The 21,535-nt window shown below is 34.5% G+C and overlaps 1 protein-coding gene across 8 annotated transcripts in view; it reads left to right on the top strand.

Annotated features, from left to right (window-relative positions):
- LOC113513909 (inaD-like protein) overlaps positions 1 to 21,535 on the top strand; it is a 332,239-nt gene that overhangs the window by 56,904 nt on the left and 253,800 nt on the right. The gene's annotated exons all lie outside the window — the stretch shown is intronic.

Raw genomic sequence — 21,535 nt, 5'->3', positions numbered from 1 at the left:
GGCCTACGGACTTGACTTCATCCTCACCTATCATCCCTCACTGGTGCCCCGCCAGTGTATACCGTTAGCGCAGGCGGTGTTACCATTCCATTATAATACATTAAAAAAATATATAGCCTACTTTCATCCTAGTCAGTGTATATATTTTTTTTTATACAACTTAGAATGGCAAACAAGCTGACGGCCCACCTGATGGAAAGTGGTAACCGTCGCCTATAGATATGAGCAGTATCATGGACATAACAGAGTATACTGTTTCGCCCATGATACCCCCCATGCGTTGCCATTCCTGAGGACTTAGGTGTTATTCCTCTGTACCCTGTAAATTCACTACCATACCCCACCCTTCAAACCGAAACACAGCCATGCAAACACAACTGCTTCACGGTTGAAACACGAATGGATAGATCTGTACTTCACGGTACTGTATTTCAGTAGAATTGTTTATATGTCATTGTTTGTTTTTATGTTTTGGTGTAATAAAGAGTTAAATAAATATATAATAAAGATAAATATAGACAAGCGGACAAAGCAATACGTTATTTAGTACAATATTGCAACATTTTTATTGTATTTGTTATTATTAAAAAATATATTTTAAGGGGCATCATGTAGTCATAATATTTGTATGGCCAATGACGGTAAAACATAGCACTTTACACATAATAAAATATCAAATTTATAACTCTACCTATGTTTATGCAAATAAATGACTGATTGATTTAAGTTGGTATATTTTTATAGTCATTTATTGTCATGTACTGTATAAATTTGACAACAGATGATGTTTAGACGATGATGATTTTATAATTGTGATGAAAACAAACATAAAGAATGATTGTCATAACTCAAAAGTTTATCAAAATTTGTTTAAATAATATACCGATCTGAAAGAACAACATTTTCAGTTTGGTATTAAAAAAAAATATTGTGGTAAAATTTTGTATTAGGTTGACATTTTACTAAGAGTGTGATGGTTCTGATGCATGTGAATGAAGTCCTAGGTCCTGTTCTTTAAAAAAAAAAAAGGTCAAAATGACGCCGCGCAGTAGCGGTAACTGAGAGGAGCTCCGGTATTCTCCGCCTCAGTTTTACGTGATCGAGTGCGTACCTCTGCGTCTGTGTTCACCGCAGCAGAGCATAGGTCCACTGACCCAAAGATGCTACGAAATTAGCAATCCCGGGCTATGCAATATACCTCATGCCTGTCGGCCATTCCAAATACAGAGGCAGACTCCACAACCGTACTACGCAGCGCCGGCTGAAAATGACGAAAATATTAATCGTAATGCACTTGTGTTAGTATGCGTTTTATCTAATCGTTCCTATGTATGTAGAGTTAGAGTTGCATATTGCATGTCATCACGTTGCAATAGTACTATTGCAAGTATATGCAGGTAGGTGCTTAATGATTGAGTAATAGGTATTTTTTTTTTTATTTTTTACTCTGTCATTGTTTATGATTAAAATTAATAAATTGTTCTATAAAACTTAAACAATTTTAATTTTATAATTTTTTCAGATTTATCTTAAAGTAAAATATTCTATTCAGCGCCATCTATACAAGTAGTAGTTGAATGTTCTTATATTTATTCACCGATAGATGGCACTATTTTCATTAATTCTACTACTAGTCAATAGATGGCAGCAGTTAAAAAAGTAGTGAGTGAAAGTAAATGGAGAAGCGGTGCGCGGCTCGACGACCGCGTCTGTCCGGCTGTTGACCGTCAAAAGTATTTGCATGTGTGATGTAACAACAAGCTGTGATCATAATATCGAGATTGAATTTAGATTTTTTCTAAATAATGTAATACGTATACTACTAACTTTAAGATGAATAATGTGTAGGTAGATGGAAAATCTCTGTATAGAGACTTCAAAAAAAAACGGGCCAACTTTTTTAATCTCTTTATCTAAATAAAGACAAAATAATCTTGGCAAATAGATATATACTTGCAACACCGAAAAATGGCGCACTTTGTTTATTTTTTTTTACATATATTTGGTACTTCCCTTTGGTACCCTACCCTACTTTGGTATTTTTGGTACTTTTTGGCACTAGACGCTCTAACTAAACTACTAGTATTATAAATTTATATACATATTATATATAAAATTAGGATAACTATAAGCTAGAATGCATTAGTGAACCTTTAACCGACTTCATATAACGATGCATTCACAAAATACAACACAGTGTAATTGTTCTCACGATTAGCGGTGTGTTATTTAAGAAATCTTGCTTTCAACCGCAGTGCAACCTTATAAAAAAATAAAAGGAAATGTGACTATCCTTCGATGGCGGTGGGCACATATATTTGTTCGCATATAAGCTGTTACACTTGACACACATTGCCGCTTTCTGCCAGTACACATATGTATGTAGGATGCACAATTATTCGAATAACGCTGGAAAGGTCTGTGTCACATCACCTTGACGCTATATTTGTAGTTAAACTATTTTACGTCGCGTCCCCTGTCCGTTTAATTCGGGAATTGTGAGGAATTCCAACTGTGAGAGTAATTTTCAGAGTGGTGTATCTAGTGCCAGACAAATGGCTTGTTTGTACTATAGGTAGTTTTAATGGAATGAAAATGGATTGATAACCCCACTTGCGATATTTTTTTTTAATGGCTGATAATGAAATGGTAACCCCGCCTTCGCTATCGGTATACACCGGCGGGGCACTAGTAAAGGATGATAGGTGAGGATGAAGCAGGTCAGTTAGCCCATCGTGACGAATTCAACAAGAATTGTCCATGATGGTTTCCAGGGGGAACCACGTGGAGGTCGACCTAATAGGGCATATTGCTAGCAATGGGGCTGGCAAATTTCATTGCCAACAATCCCTTTCTCCCCACTTGCGATATTGGTATGCGTTGGCGGTGAGTGATAAGTGAGGATGAAAGCAGCTCCTTAGACAAGTGGCAAGCGAATCCATGAGTTGGATAGGGGGAAGGGATTGTTATTCTTAGCAATATGCCCCATAAGATGGACCTCCAGGTGGTCCCCACTGGAAACCATCCTGCTGAATTCCTGGTTTATTCATCACGATGGGCTAACTGACCTGCCTTTTTATTCTCACCTATCACCCTTCACTGGTGCTCCATCAGTGTATACCGTTAACGGAAGTGGGGTAACCATTTCATTATCATCAATAAAAAAAAATCAATTAACAACGGTAGTTCCCGTTAGTGGTTAAATCGACCTAACATTAATTTATCATTCTATCTGTACATGTGAAGTCAATACATGTAAAAATTTTCATTTCCATTTTCAAACGCCTTCAAAAAGAGGCAAGTTCTCAATTCGGTAGTTATTTTCTTTTACATTTGTTACCTCATAACTCCGTCAGTTCTAAACCGATTTGGAAAATTCCTTTTTTTTTCTGAAATGATATGCTTACAGATTAGTACCGTTGAAATTTTATCAAAATCAGTACGGTAGTTTAGATTTTTTTTTTTTAATTTGTTTTCAATGTCCCGAAATCTTTCACGGTAGTGGTGTTCCTATTTTTATATTATATATGTATATATAAATATATTCACTTATATATCTCGTACAAGTATGAGCAGTTACTCATATTTTATTTACAACATACAATCGTGAGTCACTCCATTGAGTCTAGTGTCAAACCAGCATCGAATACGTAACATTTGGTAACTCGTCGAGGAAAACAGTTGAAAAACAAACATGCAAGTTATCTCGCAAGGCTCGCGACTATATTGTTCTGTAAGAGATTGCAATGCGACACATGTGATAGAATTAAATCATTTATTTATTTATTTCTTATTGAATTCCATAATATAATTAGTAGATAACATTTCAACTTCAATTATGGACCCTGTTGGGCACAGCAAGTACGAGAGAGGAGGTCAACACTTTTTTCACTTCAGAAATAGTCTAAGGATCTGTTACAATATTATCCAGTCATTGAAATTGTATCACGATAGCTACGTATTTTCTGTATTATTATTATTATTCATTATTTAAGTATTGGTGTGTATCTAATCATATCGTAATTGTTATTAGTATTATATAGTTATTTAATAAATAAATATTATATAGTTATTTAATAAATCTTACTTATCCTCACAATATTATACATGTGAAAGTAAGTGAATGCATTGCGTTTCTTCGTTACCTCTTAGTGCCTCAACGAGTGAACCAAACACTGTTAAATTGGAAGGAAAGGGATTGTTAGTAATGGAGACTGAGAATCCCATTACTAGCAATATACCCAACCAGGTCGACCTCCTCGCGCTTCCCCCTGGAATGTATCATGGTTAATTCCTGATGAATTCATCATGATGGGCTAACTGGCCTGTTTTCATTCTCATCTATCACCCTTCACTGGTGCTCCGCCAGTGTATCCCGTTAGCGCAGGCGGGGTTACCATACCATTTTCACCCATAAAAAAACCCTGTTAAATTTAGTATCATCATATCAGCTTTTAACTGTCCGCTGCTGAACATAAGCCTTTCCCATAAGATGCGAGGAGGGGGGGGGGGTTGTCAGTAGTTGCCACGCTTAGTAGGTGGATTGGAAATCACAGTAAGGCTTTGTAGTTAGGTTTTAAGAGGGACACTGCTGCCCATCCCTCGTTCTCCTACGGGAAAGGAAGGTTTGGCCCATTCTATGCCGGAAGCACAAGGTAATGCAACCTTTGAATGGAGAGATAATATAAACAGTTTGAGGCAAGGCAAGAACCAAAGTGCCAAAATAAGATATATATTCGTACTATCCGTGTTTCAAATTTCATTCAAATCCATTCAACAGTTTTTGTATGAAAGTACCAAAGGGAGACTGTACAAAAGTCGTTTGCTTGGGTACCTCTGTCCCATTCATGTTTCAACCGTAAAACAGTTGTGTTTGCATGGCTGTGTTTCGGTTTGAAGCCAATGCCGTGAATTTATAGGGTACAGAGGAATAACAACTAAGTCCTCAGGAATGGCAATGCATGGGGGGGTATCATGGGCGAAACAGTATACTCTGTTATGTCCATGGTACTGCTCATGTCTATAGGCGACGGTTATCACTTTCCATCAGATGGGGCGTTAGCTTGTTTGCCATTCTAAGTAGTATAAAAAAAAAGTGTAATAAATCCATTCAAGTTCAAAAATTTAGCATTTTTCTAAGTTGCTTAAAAAGTACAGGTAAAAGTGCTCGATTCCGATTTGTACTTGACCGATTTAATTTTGAATATGAAATGAATGTTTCATTTTAGTCACAGGTTGAAAGGTAAGTATATTAACTACTGTATGAATATGTATGATATAATATATGTGTGCACATACAGGTATATACAGTTTCACATAATGTCAACCTGTTATCTGCAAGGTAAGCGCAGGTCAGTGGCTTTCGTTCGCTATTATGGTACCACTGTCACGGATAGGGTTGCCATTATTAAAAAAAAAAGAATAAATACGTAATAGATAGGTATATTGGAGTACCATATAAATTTTTGTTTTACAAAAATTTCATTTCAATTTGGTGACAAAGAATCGAATATTAAGGGAAAGTGTATATAATATGGAATCAATAAAAGAGCAAATCGTTTTTATTATTAAAGATTGTGTTTTATAAATTGAAACCGATTTTGATAAAATTTCTACATAGAAGAATTTGTAGTAGACAAATATATATAGCTTTTATAAATAGATACTCTTTATTGTTTCCTCCAAAAGATTACAATAATAAACTTATTATAGATACAAACAATTACAAGAAATAATCACAATGAGAAAAACAATGGGCGACCTTATCGCTAAAAGTGATCTCTTCCAGGCAACCTTTAGATGGTGAAGAGTTCAACATAAACAGTTTGACCAGTGACACGAAACTGGTAGTTTTTTAAATACATATCATCATCATCTCAGCCATGTTCTGTCCACTGCTGTACATAGGCCTCTCCTATAGACTGCCACGAGGAACGGTCTAGAACCATCTGCATTCGCTGACTCTCTGAAATGCAAAAAATATTTTTTTTATGCAATTTAGAATGGCAAACAAGCTGACGGCCCACCTGATGGAAAGTGGTAACCGTCGCCTATAGACATGAGCAGTACCGTGGACAGATTACATAACAGAGTATACTGTTTCGCCCATGATACCCCCCATGCGTTGCCATTCCTGAGGACTCAGGTGTTATTCCTCCGTACCAAGTAAATTCACGCTATATCCCACCCTTCAAACCGAAACACAGCCATGCAAACACAACTGCTTCACGGTGGAACCACGATTGGGACAGAGCAGTAGTTTTTTTTTTTTAATTTATTAAAAATAAGTGTTTGTTTGTGATTTGAAGTTAATGACAGTTTAGTTTTCGTTCGCTTTTTTGCTCCCTTGGTTTGCTTTGTATATTTTTTATATATTTATATTATCTTTCTAAAAACACCGTGTTTCCATACCAGCATACAGTCCTTTATATCACAAAATACATATAGTGATATAATATTTTATATATGTATATTGGTTTAAGTTTGCAATTAATATAACACTATTATTTTATCTGTAATCGGTTGCCATTGCCGTCGTACCTACCCAGTACACATATCGACTCACATGTCTGCTTTATCGCTGATATCAATCTCCGCTGCTTGTTTAGCAATAGTGGTAACGGTGGCAAAAAAATATTGCTTTATATATATATATATATATATATATATATATATATATATATATATATATATATATATATATATATATATATATATATATATATATAGTTATATATGGTAGTGCGCGTGTTTTTTTTATTTTTTTATGCAACTTAGAATGGCAAACAAGCTGACGGTCCACCTGCTGGAAAGTGATACCGTCGCCTATAGACATGAGCAGTACCATGGACATAACAGAGTATACTGTTTCGCCCACGATACCCCCCATGCGTTGCCATTCCTGAGGACTCAGGTGTTGATCCTCTGTACCCAGTAAATTCACACCAGTAAGTATATGTCTATGAAATATCTCATAGTCTATTGGTGCGTTTTGATTATTTTAAAATAAGAATAGTAAGATGTGTAGTTATTAAATTGTATTTTATATAAATTATTATTATTGTATCTATTAGATGGAGTGACGTCCTCAAATGTATTGCAGGGAGCCAGTGGACGCAGGTGGCTCAGGACCGTTCTTTATGGCAGTCTATGGTGGAAGCCTATGTTCAGCATTGGACGGATAATGGCTGAGATGATGATGATGATGATTGTATTAAAGAATAAAAAATTGTTTTAAAGTAAATTTTTTTCAGGTCACTGCAGTACACTCGTGGGATACTTAACCTTTGTTTGCATGATTTTTTTTGTTGGTGAAATAAACCAAGGTGATACAATTCATGTTCAAAATTAAAGGAAATATGGTTAAAAAAATAAGTTTAACAGCTATGGTTTTTTCTTCTGCAATGGACATTAAAAAAAGTATCCAGACACGATCAACTTAAAGTGAACATGTTCTTTTATATAGTTTTTGGGCATTCAATGTTATGATGGAAATTTCCGCCATTATGCAAAGAAGTATTAAGTCTATTAGTTAATATTGGTTTAGTTAGGATATTTTTTTTTTAATATTTAGCATATTTGTTATGGTGACGGTACACACCACGAATGTGTGTCGACAGTGTGGGGCGCGGCACGCGTTGCGTGCGAGATCCGTGTGTGCTATGCTGACCCTACCTATCAGTTGGGTGGGTACATAGCACTTAGCCTCCGCAGCGGACGACTTGTTTTAATTTTATCTTAACTATTTGTTGCTTATTATCCGATTAAATGCAATAATTGTCCATCAAATTAATTATGTATATAATTATATATGACCTATATTGGCGTGAATTTACTGGGTACAGAGGAATAACACCTGGGTCCTCAGGAATGGCAACGCATGGGGGTATCATGGGCGAAACAGTATACTCTGTTATGTCCATGGTACTGCCCATGTCTATCGGCGACGGTTACCACTTTTCATCAGGTGGGCCGTCAGCTTGTTTGCCATTCTAAGTTGTATAAAAAGAGCAAAATCACTACATAATATAAAATAAAGTCGCTTCCCGCTGTTCGTTTCTGTGTGCTTAGATCTTTAAAACTACGCAACGCGGTTTTTTTTAATAGATAGAGTGATTCAAAAAGAGGTTTCATATGTTACATATAATACAAGCATAATACAGTATCGTGATTTTTAGGGAGACATTTTTTCGAAATTGTATATTCGTACTTTAGTCCGTGTTAGGGTCAATTTTTAAACCACTTTGTAGTATATTTTTTTTTATACAACTTAGAATGGCAAACAAGCTGACGGCCCACCTGATGGAAAGTGGTAACCGTCGCCTATACACATGAGCAGTACCGTGGACTTAACAGAGTACATATACTGTTTCGCCCATGATACCGCCATTCCTGAGGACTCAGGTGTTATTCCTCTGTACCCTGTAAATTCACGCCATATCCCACCCTTCAAACCGAAACACAGCCATGCAAATACAACTGCTTCACGGTGGAAATACGAATGGGACAGAGGTGCCCGAGCGATCGACTTTTGTACAAAGTCTCCCTCTGGTAATTTAGTATCAACATTGCACCCGTGTGAAACCGGAGCCGCTAGCATATTTATAAGCTAATCATCCCAATTAGAGGCCATGCGGAATTGTAGGGAAATATATGTATATTCTAAAACCCGAAATTAGGTTAAGTACGATATTATGGTTAATACGAGATTATAGAATCGAGGCTATCCAATTTATATGGGGCAGTAAATCTTACATCAGTTCAGTATATTTGCTGGGTGCAGTCAACGGTACGTTTTAGAGCCAAGTTGATGTTCGTTTGAAATGCATCGATTTTAATGTGACCTTCGATTGCAGTTTTAAAACTAGCTTTTACCGCGGCTTCGTACGCGTTGATTTTGGAAGTAGGCATTCTTCAACAGCAATAGCGTGTTTGCTTATATTTTTCCATTGGAATGAGATATTTTTTCGGGACAAAAAAGTAGCCTATATTCCCCCTGGGTTTTTTGACAATTTCTTGGCAAAACATATCAATAAGTTGTGTTGTTTTTTCGTTTAATAAGTCTTACATAATAAGACTACGTCATGCAACAGAATTAAGTTAGCAAAACCAGTTATTTGATTTAAAAACTAAAATCATTGAACAGATTTTGATAACCTTTCTAAAGGATCAATCTAAAACTATAGGGGGGGAAGGGATTAGTGTTGTGAAAAATGAGCTCCGAGGCGGAAACTCGAGCTTTGAGTCGAAGCTACTAAGTCTTCAAAGCTCGAGCTCTGAGAGCTCGCAAGTCTTAAAGGCTCGAGTCTTGAAGGCTCAAAACTCTTAAATAAAGGGCTCGAGTCGAAGCTCGAGCTTTATTTATATACCTGATAATATTAAAATGAAATATTTTTATTTAATTGTGGTAAGTACGTATAAAATGAAATAAAAGGAAAGAAAGTAAGAAAATTTTATTATATAATGAATGATAATTCGATTTTTAACCATGCATCTACCAATGCTTCTACCTTCTCCCAAGAAAGAATTCTGGCTTTCTTCGGAAAGAATGCTGGCCATATATAATAAACTTTATCTAAAGGTCATTTATGTTCACTTGTTGATTTTTCTGTTTTAATAAGGACCCAGATGATGCCTTTTCGTTTTGTTCACTCTGTATAAAATCAACTTCGCCATGACGTGATTAATGCCTTTGCAAAATGGAGTGCGATGTTTTAATAGAAAATATATGACCGCATACCTTGCACAACAATTTGTATTTCTATTTGTGTTTCTTAAAATGACACCATTTCCAACAAATACACGGCTTTTTCGTCACCATAGAAGATGCTGAATCATCATTTTCTGTAAGCGAAGTATCAGTAGTATCAAACTCAATGTCTTCCGATGTTACATTATCTTCCTCAATCATTTTGTAAATATAACAAACTTTAACCAGTAAAAACTAAGATAAAATGTATTTTTATTTAAACCAGGCAAACTGCACTACATGAATAGCGTATACAAGTAATTATTACAATAATATTAATAGTAATGTGGGTAGTTCTAAAAACTAGCGATAACACTGGATCGATGATTCAATGAGTCGAAGACTCGGGAAACTCGAGCCTTTTAACAACTCTAGTCATACATATGAGGTCATATCTATGAAGTCATATCCATGGAGTCATATCTATGTAGTCATATCTATGAAGTCATACATATGAGGTCATATCTATGAAGTCATATATATGAAGTCATATATATGGAGTCATATCTATGGAGTCATATATATGGAGTCATATCTATGGAGTCATATCTTTGGAGTCATATATATGGAGTCATATCTATGGAGTCATAACTTTGGAGTCATATATATGTGGTCATATATATGTAGTCATATATATGGAGTCATATATATGTAGTCATATTTATGTGGTCTTATCTATGTAATCATATATATGTGGTCATATATATGTAGTCATATATATGTGGTCATATCTATGGAGTCATATATATGTTGTCATATTTATGTGGTCATATATATGTGGTCATATCTATGGAGTCATATATATGTAGTCATATCTATGAAGTCATATATATGGAGTCATATCTATGGAGTCATATCTTTGGAGTTATATATATGTAGTCATATATATGTAGTCATATATATGTTGTCATTTATATGAAGTAATATATATGAGGTCATTTATATGAAGTCATATATATGAGGTCATATCTATGAAGTCATATATATGAAGTCATATATATTGAGTCATATCTATTAAGTCATATCTATGGATTCATATCTGTGGAGTCATATATATGAAGTCATACTATGTAGTCATATCTATGAAGTCATATCTATGTAGTCATATCTATGAAGTCATACATATGAGGTCATATCTATGAGGTCATATATATCATATCTATGGAGTCATATATATGGAGTCATATCTATGAAGTCATATATATGGAGTCATATCTACGGAGTCATATCTTTGGAGTCATATCTATGGAGTCATATCTTTGGAGTCATATATATGTGGTCATATATATGTAGTCATATATATGTAGTCATATATATGTTGTCATATTTATATTTATGTGGTCATATATATGTGGTCATATCTATGTGGTCATATATATGTGGTCATATCTATGTAGTCATATATATGTGGTCATATCTATGGAGTCATATATATGTAGTCATATCTATGGAGTCATATCTATGTAGTCATATATATGTGGTCATATCTATGGAGTCATATCTATGGAGTCATATATATGTAGTCATATCTATGAAGTCATATCCATGGAGTCATATATATGTAGTCATATATATGTAGTCATATCCATATGTAGTCATATATATGTTGTCATATTTATGTGGTCATATCTATGTCATATATATGTCATATATATGTTGTCATATTTATGTGGTCATATCTATGTAATCATTTCTATGAAGTCATATATATGTAGTCATATAATTAGTCATATATATGTTATCATATTTATGTGGTCATATCTATGGAGTCATATCTATGGAGTCATATATATGGAGTCTAATCTATGTAGTCATATCTATGAAGTCATATCTATGTAATCATATCTATGAAGTCATACATATGAGGTCATATCTATGAGGTCATATATATGGAGTCATATCTATGGAGTCATTTCTATGTAGTCATATATATGGAGTCATATCTATGGAGTCATATCTTTGGAGTCATATATATGTAGTCATATATATGTAGTCATATGCATGTAGTCATACATATGAGGTCATATATATGTAGTCATATATATGTTGTCATATTTATGTGGTCATATCTGTGTAATCATATATATAATAATAATAATATAATATAATAATAATATAATTTATTTGCTCAAATATGGGTGTTACAGATGTTACATTAATAGGTTATTACGCCTCCATATTTTACCATAAATGGCGTGCAAATCTTCTCTTAATATAAATATTACTCAATTTCATATGTCACAATGTCTTCATTATAATAGATTACAGAAAAAAATAGAAAATCACTACATCAAAATTTGTCTTGTCTCTTGTCTCATGGGAATACAACGCAGTCATTTATCGTTTGTTTAATTTTTAAAACTGTCATATATTCATTTAGAGTGTAGTATGCTTTGTCAGTTAGTATCTTCTTTAGTTCCTTCTTAAATAGATGCAAATGATTAATGTCTTTTATATATTGGGGCAATTTATTGTATACTTTCAGACCCATGCAGAATATACTATTATTGTATACTGTTGTGTTACACTTTGTGACTCGAATAATATGACAATGTCTTTTGCTTTTTAGAGTTTCATAATCAGTAATATTAGATTTTATTAAAACTGCAGCTTCATAAAGTGAGGGAAATGTCAAAATTTTCAATTTCTTAAAACATGGCTTGCACGACTCTGTTTCCTGTATTCCACATATGGAACGAACACATTTTTTTTTGGCTTTTAAAATTTTTCTCTTCCTGAGGAATTTCCCCAATAGAAATTCCATACTTGAGCGTTGAGCCTGCAAACGCATGATAAGCGCTCAGAAGTGCAAATTGATTAGCTACTTTTCGTAACAAAAAGTGCATAGGAGTTGATTTACTTTTGTACAAACGTGATCAATCTGTGTTTTCCAAGTCATATCAGAGTCAATATGAATACCTAAAAAGTTAATACAATTAGCTTCCTTAATTTTATTCCCCATATAATTAATATTTATATTATTCAAAATTTTATTTTTGTTTTTAAATGTCATAAAGTTAGTTTTGTCTATGTTCATCTTTAGGTTATTAGCTTCTAGCCAGGAGACCATGTCTTTTAATGAGTTATTTATATCCTCTTCGTAAAGTTTGGGATCGTCATTAGTAAAAATTGCTGTGCTGTCGTCAGCATATAGGATCATTGGATGAGTAATAGCTTTAGGCAGATCGTTAATATAAATTAGAAACAATAATGGCCCTAATATGCTTCCTTGAGGTACCCCGTATTTTACAGTTCTTTGTTCAGATTGATATTTCGTTTCAGTGTTATTATTTGTTTTTATTCTAGTTATTTCTGTAATTTGTTTTCTGCCTTGTAAATATGATTTTACAAGGTTAAGTACATTTCCTCTGATCCCATATATCTCTAATTTTCCAACGAGGATATCACCATCTACATGGTCGAAAGCTCTAGTCATATCCATAAATAAAGCAGTTGTATTCTTTTTATTATCTAGATTACTCATAATTTTGTCTAATAATTTATGGACAGCTAAATTTATTGACTTTCCCTTTCTAAATCCGAATTGTTCATCTGTAAGAATTTTATTTTTCTCAAAGAAATCATACATAGACCTGTAAATAACTGTTTCAAAAATTTTTGATATTATTTGTATTAGTGCGATAGGTCTATAGAATTGGATTTTTTCTCTATCATTCTTTTTAAATATCGGTTTAATTACAGAGACTTTTAGTTTGCTGGGAAATACGCCATTTTCTATGCTTCTATTAATTATGTGGCTAATCACTGGTGATATGATACTAGACACATATTTAATTACTTGTTTTCGAAATACCATCATACCCTGTACTTTGGGTATTTTTTAGATTTTTTATTATGTTTTCAATCTCATGAGAGTTAGTAGGAGCCATGAAACAAGAGTTGCTGATTCTCCCAATCCTTCTTAAGTATTTTACGTCAGTACTGTGAGATTTCTGTATGTCGTCAATAAAAAAATTGTTGAATCTATGGAGTCATATATATGTTGTCATATTTATGTGGTCATATATATGGAGTCATATATATGTAGTCATATCTATGAAGTCATATATATGTAGTCATATATATGTTATCATATTTATGTGGTCATATCTATGTAGTCATATATATGTAGTCATATCTATGAAGTCATATATATGGAGTCATATATATGTAGTCATATCTATGTGGTCATATCTATGGAGTCATATATATGTAGTCATATCTATGAAGTCATATATATGTAGTCATATATATGTTAGCATATTTATGTGGTCATATCTATGGAGTCATATATATGTTGTCATATTTATGTGGTCATATATATGTGGTCATATCTATGTAGTCATATATATGTAGTCATATCTATGAAGTCATATATATGGAGTCATATATATGTAGTCATATATATGTAAACATATTTATGTGAGCATATCTAGAAAATAATATATATGTTGTCATATTTAAATTAAAATATATGTTCATATATATATAGTCATATATATGTAGTCATATCTATGAAGTCATATATATGGAGTCATATATATGTAGTCATATTTATGTGGTCATATCTATGTAATCATATATATGTGGTCATATCTATGGAGTCATATATATGTAGTCATATCTATGATGTCATACATATGATGTCATACATATGAGGTCATATCTATGAGATATATATATATATGACTCCATATATATGGAGTCATATATATGGAGTCATATCTATGTAGTCATATATATGTGGTCATATCTATGGAGTCATATATATGTAGTCATATCTATGTGGTCATATCTATGGAGTCATATATATGTGGTCATATATATGTGGTCATATCTATGTAGTCATATATATGTGGTCATATCTATGTAGTCATATATATGTGGTCATATTTATGTGGTCATATCTATGTAGTCATATATATGTGGTCATATCTATGGAGTCATATATATGTGGTCATATATATGTGGTCATATCTATGGAGTCATATATATGTAGTCATATCTATGTGGTCATATATATGGAGTCATATCTTTGGAGTCATATATATGGAGTCATATCTATGGAGTCATATCTTTGGAGTCATATATATGTAGTCATATGTATGTAGTCATACATATGGGGTCATATATATGTAGTCATATATATGTTGTCATATTTATGTGGTCATATCTATGTAATCATTTCTATGAAGTCATATATATGTGGTCATATCTATGGAGTCATATCTATGTGGTCATATATATGGAGTCATATCTTTGGAGTCATATATATGGAGTCATATCTATGGAGTCATATCTTTGGAGTCATATATATGTGGTCATATCTATGGAGTCATATATATGTAGTCATATATATGTTGTCATATTTATGTGGTCATTTCTATGTAATCATTTCTATGAAGTCATATATATGTAGTCATATCTATGAAGTCATATATATGTAGTCATATATATGTAGTCATATATATGTAGTCATATCTATGTAGTCATATATATGTAGTCATATCTATGAAGTCATATCCATGGAGTCATATATATGTAGTCATATCTATGAAGTCATATATATGTAGTCATATCTATGAAGTCATATATATGGAGTCATATATATGTAGTCATATATATGTAGTCATATTCATGGAGTCATATATATGTAGTCATATCCATGGAGTCATATATATGTAGTCATATATATGTAGTCATATATATGAAGTCATATCTATGAAGTCATATATATGGAGTCATATCTATGGAGTCATATCTATGAGGTCATATCTATGAAGTCATATCTTTGGAGTCATATATATGGAGTCATATATATGTAGTCATATCTTTGGAGTCATATCTATGGAGTCATATCTATGTAGTCAATTCCATGGAGTCATATATATATGTAGTCATTTCTATGAAGTCATATATATGGAGTCATATCTATGGAGTCATATCTATGTAGTCATATATATGTGGTCATATCTATGGAGTCATATATATGTAGTCATATATATGTAGTCATATATATGTAGTCATATATATGTAGTCATATCTATGTAGTCATATCTATGTAGTCATATCTATGTAGTCATATCTATGAACTCATATCTATGAGGTCATACATAGGGACAACGGTACCCGAGCAGCAGACGACTTGGGAGGAAAGGGATTTATTTATTTATTCATTAGTACAAATATGTGTACATGGCGGACTTAATGCTAAAAGCATTCTCTCCCAGTCAATCATAGGGAAGTGTCAGAATACTCGAATGCGGTACTACTAATTATTGATACATACTAAAATTACATATATAAACGAATAAATATATATGAATAACAAATATACTTACTCATATATGACATATACTACATTATACACGAAATTGAGAATAATATAAAGCACTTACTGCTCGGATAAAGTAAAAAAAGTGAGCGCGAACGTTTTTACTTTATCGTTTTTACTTTTATTTATGAATTGTTAGTAATGGGGATATAACTGCTCAGTTTGCTCCCACTTATCAGGCTATTTCTCTGCTCAATTCTCTGATTGCTCAGCATCCAGATATTGATATATTTAATGACAAACTAGATATATTTTAAAAATGTTGTACAAAATTTGTAAGTTTGTAAAATAAACCTATGGCTCACTACACGTTTTGGGAGATTGTAAGCGCGGTGAGTAATTTTTAAATAAATAAATAATTAACAATCCTATTACTAGCAATACCTATACCTTATGCGGTTGACTTCTACGCGGTTCCCCCTGGAAACCAACCTAATGAAATTTTTGGGGAATTCGTCACGGTGGACTATCTGAACTGTTATTATCCTCACATATTATCTCTCACTGGTGCCCCACCACCGTTAACCGACAGTACAGACAGGGTCATTATTTCACTCTCTTTCATAAAGAAAAAAACACCATTGTGTGAAAAGGGGGTGGGCGAATTGGAAGGTTAAGTAGGTTGCTAGCAGTATATCCTGTCAGGTCGACCTCCACGCAATCCCTTTTGGCAATCATCGTGGTTTTTTTTTCTGAAAATGGTATGGTAACCCCGCTTGCGCTAACGGGATATGCTGGCGGAGCACCAGTGAAGGGTGATAGATGAGAATGAAAACAGGCCAGTTAGCCCATCATGATGAATTCATCAGGAATTAACCATGATAGTTTCCAGGGAGAACCGCGATGAGGTCGACCTGGTTGGGTATATTGCTAGCAATAGGATTCTCAGTATCCATTACTAACAATCCCTTTCCCCCCGGCAATCGTCGTGGTTAATTCCAGGTGAGTTCCTTACGAAGGACTAACTGACCTATCCTCATCTTCGCCTATCATTACTCACTGGTGCCCCGCCAGCGTGTACAGTGAGTGCAGGCGGTGTTACCATTCCACTATCACTCATTATAAAAACAGCAGGTCATTTCTGTGCAGTCTCCTTGTAGCTATTTGCTCTTCTTTTTTCTTGCATTAAATAGTATTTAGATAGTAAATATTATGGTTGTTGTATCAGCCATTAATTGTCCACTGCTGGAGATAAACCTCCCCCTTGAGTTTTGCCAGTAGTTGCCACGCTTGGCAGGCGGGTTGGCAACCGCAGTTCTTTTTAATGGATGTTAATGGAATGGTAACCCCATCCGCGCTATCGGTATACACCGGCGGGGCACCAGTGAAGGATGATAGGTGAGGATGAAGCAGGCCAGTTAGCCCATAGTGACGAATTCAAAAAGAATTGTTCACGATGGTTTCCAGGGGGAACCACACGGAGGTCGACCTAATAAGGCATATTGCTAGCAATGGGGCTGTCAAACTCCATTGCTAACAATCCCTTTCTCCCCGGCAACCGCAGTTAGGCTTTAGAGATGTTTTAAGAGGGACGCTGCTGCCCATCCCTCGCCCTCCCTTAGTCGCTTCTTACGACAACCACGGTAAATTAGACGTGGCGTATTCTATGCCGGGACCTATACAGCATAGATAGTAGAAATGGTTAGTAAAATTAACATATGTGCAAGTTTGTTTACATATATGTAGGCGAGTGTTTTGTTCCGGATGTTTGTACATACAGCGCTGGTGCTCGCTGCATCCACAGTCTGCACATTATGACCCTGACACGATTGGCGTGGCGCCAGGGTCAAGTGCACCACAATAATATCACAGATTATAAACATGTTCAACATATTTGTTTTAACGTTCGCTATATTGTTGGTTGTCACTTGTTAAACTTTGAACTTCGGCGAACAAGTAATGCGACTAATGATAATGTTGTATACTCTGAACAGTATACTGTTATGTCCATGATACTGCTCATGTCTATAGGCGACGGTTACCACTTTCCATCAGGTGGGTCGTCAGCTTGTTTGCCATTCTAAGTTGTATAAAAAAAAACCTATTCCCTTGTGGCCCCGGCATAGAATAGGCCACCCCTTTCTTACTGTGAATGTTGTAATGGGCAACTAAGAGAACTTACAGGTCGAGGGATGGGTCAAAAGTCTCCATTTTAAGGCGATAAGAGGCAACAAAGAGATTCTAATATTATTGGGCAGCAGCGTTCCTTTTAAAACATTTCTAAAGCCTAACTGCGGTTGTCAGGGGGAAAAGGATTGTTAGTAATGGGAGGTTAGTCCCCGTTGGTATCAATGTACCCTATCAGGTCGATCTCCATGCGGGTCTCCCTGGTAACTATCGTGACTAATTTATCGTTAAATTCCTCATGATAGGCTAACTGATCTGCCTTTTCATGCTCACCTATCACCTCTCACTGGTGCCCCGCCAGTGTATACCGATAGCACAGGCTGGCATGCAATTTTCACTCGTAAAAAAAACTGCAGTTGTCAATCCGTATGCCAAGCGTGGCAACTACTGGCAAAACCCCTCAAGGGGGAGGCTGTTCAGCAGTGGACAGTTAAAAGCTGATATGATGATGACGTATTTTACGAGTTGATAATTAAATTAAATTAAATATAATATAAGGAATATACCTACCACGCAAAGAGTCTGTTAAATAAATGATAAATAAAAAATTAAGACAGAAAATGTAAGGTCAATAGAACGTATAAGACACGACCGAGTCACTCGTACGAGTACTAAATAGATATTAACAAACGTTTAGATCATGCATTTGTTGTACATTAACAGACATTTGATCATACATTTATTTTATTCCATGGCCAATTAAATATGACAAATTAAACCGACTGACTGTATTACCATGATATCATTAGCCATAAATGATTGATAGGAATAAATGTTATTCGAAGCGTGCGAGTTATATTTGCTATTATTATGGTAATTTTTTTTTATGGGTGAAAATGGTATGGTAACCCCGCCTGTGCTAATAGGATACGCTGGCGGAGCACCAGTGAAGGGTGACAGATGAGAATGAAAACAGGCCAGTTAGCCCATCATGATGAATTCATCAGGAATTAACCATGATAGTTTCCAGGGGGAACCGCGAGGAGGTCGACCTGATTGGATATATTGCTAGCAATGGGATTCTCAGTCTCCATCACTAACAATCCCTATCCCCCAAATGTGTTTATGGTAATTGTATAGTAAAATTCTTGATATTTGTTTAAATTATTTTCAAATGTCAATGTTAATGTCTTAATATATTATTAGCTTAGATTAATAGCATCTGTAGACAGTGTCCTTCTTTATTTTTTTTTTTCCTCTATTTTTTTTTAATAAAACTATGAATGGCAAAGTGTTTGTCTATGTGAAAAAAAGTGGTAACCGTTGCCTATAGACATGAGCAGTGCCATGGTGTATCAGCCATTAACTGGCTACAGCTGAACATAGTCTCCCCCATAAGGGGGGTTTTGCTAGTAGTTGCTACTCTTGGCAGGCGGGTTGACAACCAGTTTGGCTTTTGGTGATATTTTAAGAGGGACGTTGCTGGATAACAGCGTCCCTCTTAAAATCCATCCCTACCTCATAGCTTTTTGGAGGCCATTTGAGCCTTTTCCTCCAGATGACCGGAAAATAGGATGTCACTGGTTATATCAACGTCAAGAATCTCTAGACATGACTTATTGTCAAGGGAAATGCCTTGAAAGTATGGAGATACAACATAAATAAATAATAAGATATTTAGAAATTTTGTCTTTCTTGTTGATTATAGTGTTATACCTTCATACTTTGTAACTTCATTGCCATATCCCACCCTTGAACAACATTTAAATATTATGTACCATACATTATTAAAAAAAAAATATACCACTTTTAAAAGAAAACAAAATTTATTTGTATTTGTATTTAAACAAAAAAAAAAACCAGTTATTTTGATATAAAAACTAAATTACTCAACCGATTTTGATAAAATCATAGAAATTTTAATTTTAAGTCCTATAGAAAATTTATCAAAATTTAGATAAGAAAAGATTTTTCCGAATCGCTTTACAACTGACGGAGTTGTGTGGTAACAAACGTAAAAAAGAAATACGTATCAGTCAATAGTTAAAGGGGGGTAAAGAGGTTTCTTCAGGGTCGGCAACATAAAACCTCTGGTATTGCAGATAGGCTACGGTAATCGCTTACCATCAGGTGGGCCGTATGCTTGTTTGCCACCTCAGTGGTATAAAAAAAAAGTTAACTTGTACGTTGACATTCGAAATTCGCACTTTTCGTGGTTGCACTTTTTATATTTTTTTTATATGAAGTCACACATCTGTATGGACAATGTCAATGTATTGTCGCATTTGCATACAATTATGGCGCGGAGCCGATGAGAGGACGTCTGGATCTGATTGTATTTTATTGCATTCTACATGAGATAAATAGATAAATTGCTCGCATCAATTAGGACAAAAGTAGTCGATGTGAATCCAAGGTTACGTCAGTTCAGATGTTACTCAATCACTTATAAATAACTTAATGGATTTTTTTGTTTTTTTTTTTTTATACAACTTAGAATGGCAAACCAGCTGACGGCCCACCTGATGGAAAGTGGTAACCGTCGCCTATAGACATGAGCAGTACCATGGACATAACAGAGTATACTATTTCGCCCATTATACACCCCATGCGTTGCCATTCCTGAGGACTCAGATGTTATTCCTGTGTACCCTGTAAATTCACGCCATATCCCACCCTTCAAACCGAAACACAGCCATGCAAACACAACTGCTTCACGGTAGAAACACGAATAGGACAGAGGTACCCAAGCAATCGATTTTAAATGCATTTCAGCATACAAGCAGATCATATATGTACCTTGTGTTAATAATCATATTCAGGGAGGATTCATATTTCATTTTACTGTGTACTAAAGTTTAAATGTTATATATATATATATATATATATATATATATATATATATATATATAGATATAGAATTGTCCACGATCTCAAAATATCTTATAGGCGGTATCGAGCATATATCATATTTTTTATTTGCGTATGGGCTCAGCGAAGCTGTTGTACATCGACCCATTGGGATTGTTTGTGCTTTTCCCTGCCTTTTACTATCATTTTATGGATCCTGTGTTATCTTAGCAATATACTGCAGTTTAAGATATCTATAGTTCCCTGGCTCTAGATAAGCCGTTCTTAGTAGACTCATACGCACACTTGCCAACAAATTACAGTTGCACATCAGGTGTTCCGTGGAATTTGATTCCTCATTGCACAATTTGCACAATGGGTCCAAAGATAGACTCATCTTTTATAGTAAATGCTTTACTGGCTGACTTCACTTTTTATATGTCCAGTTAAAGCACCTATTATGAGTCTTTCCTGTCGTCTGCCACCACTGTATATTTTTCCCGTCTCTCAGTCTTGTCGTTTAAAAACTTTTTAGA

The sequence above is a fragment of the Galleria mellonella genome, unplaced genomic scaffold (assembly GCF_026898425.1).
Source record: "Galleria mellonella isolate WM207_F2 unplaced genomic scaffold, CSIRO_AGI_GalMel_v1 utg425, whole genome shotgun sequence".
NCBI lineage: Eukaryota > Metazoa > Arthropoda > Insecta > Lepidoptera > Pyralidae > Galleria > Galleria mellonella.
Note: the sequence above shows the minus strand (reverse complement) of the source record. Positions and strands in the feature narration are given on the sequence as shown.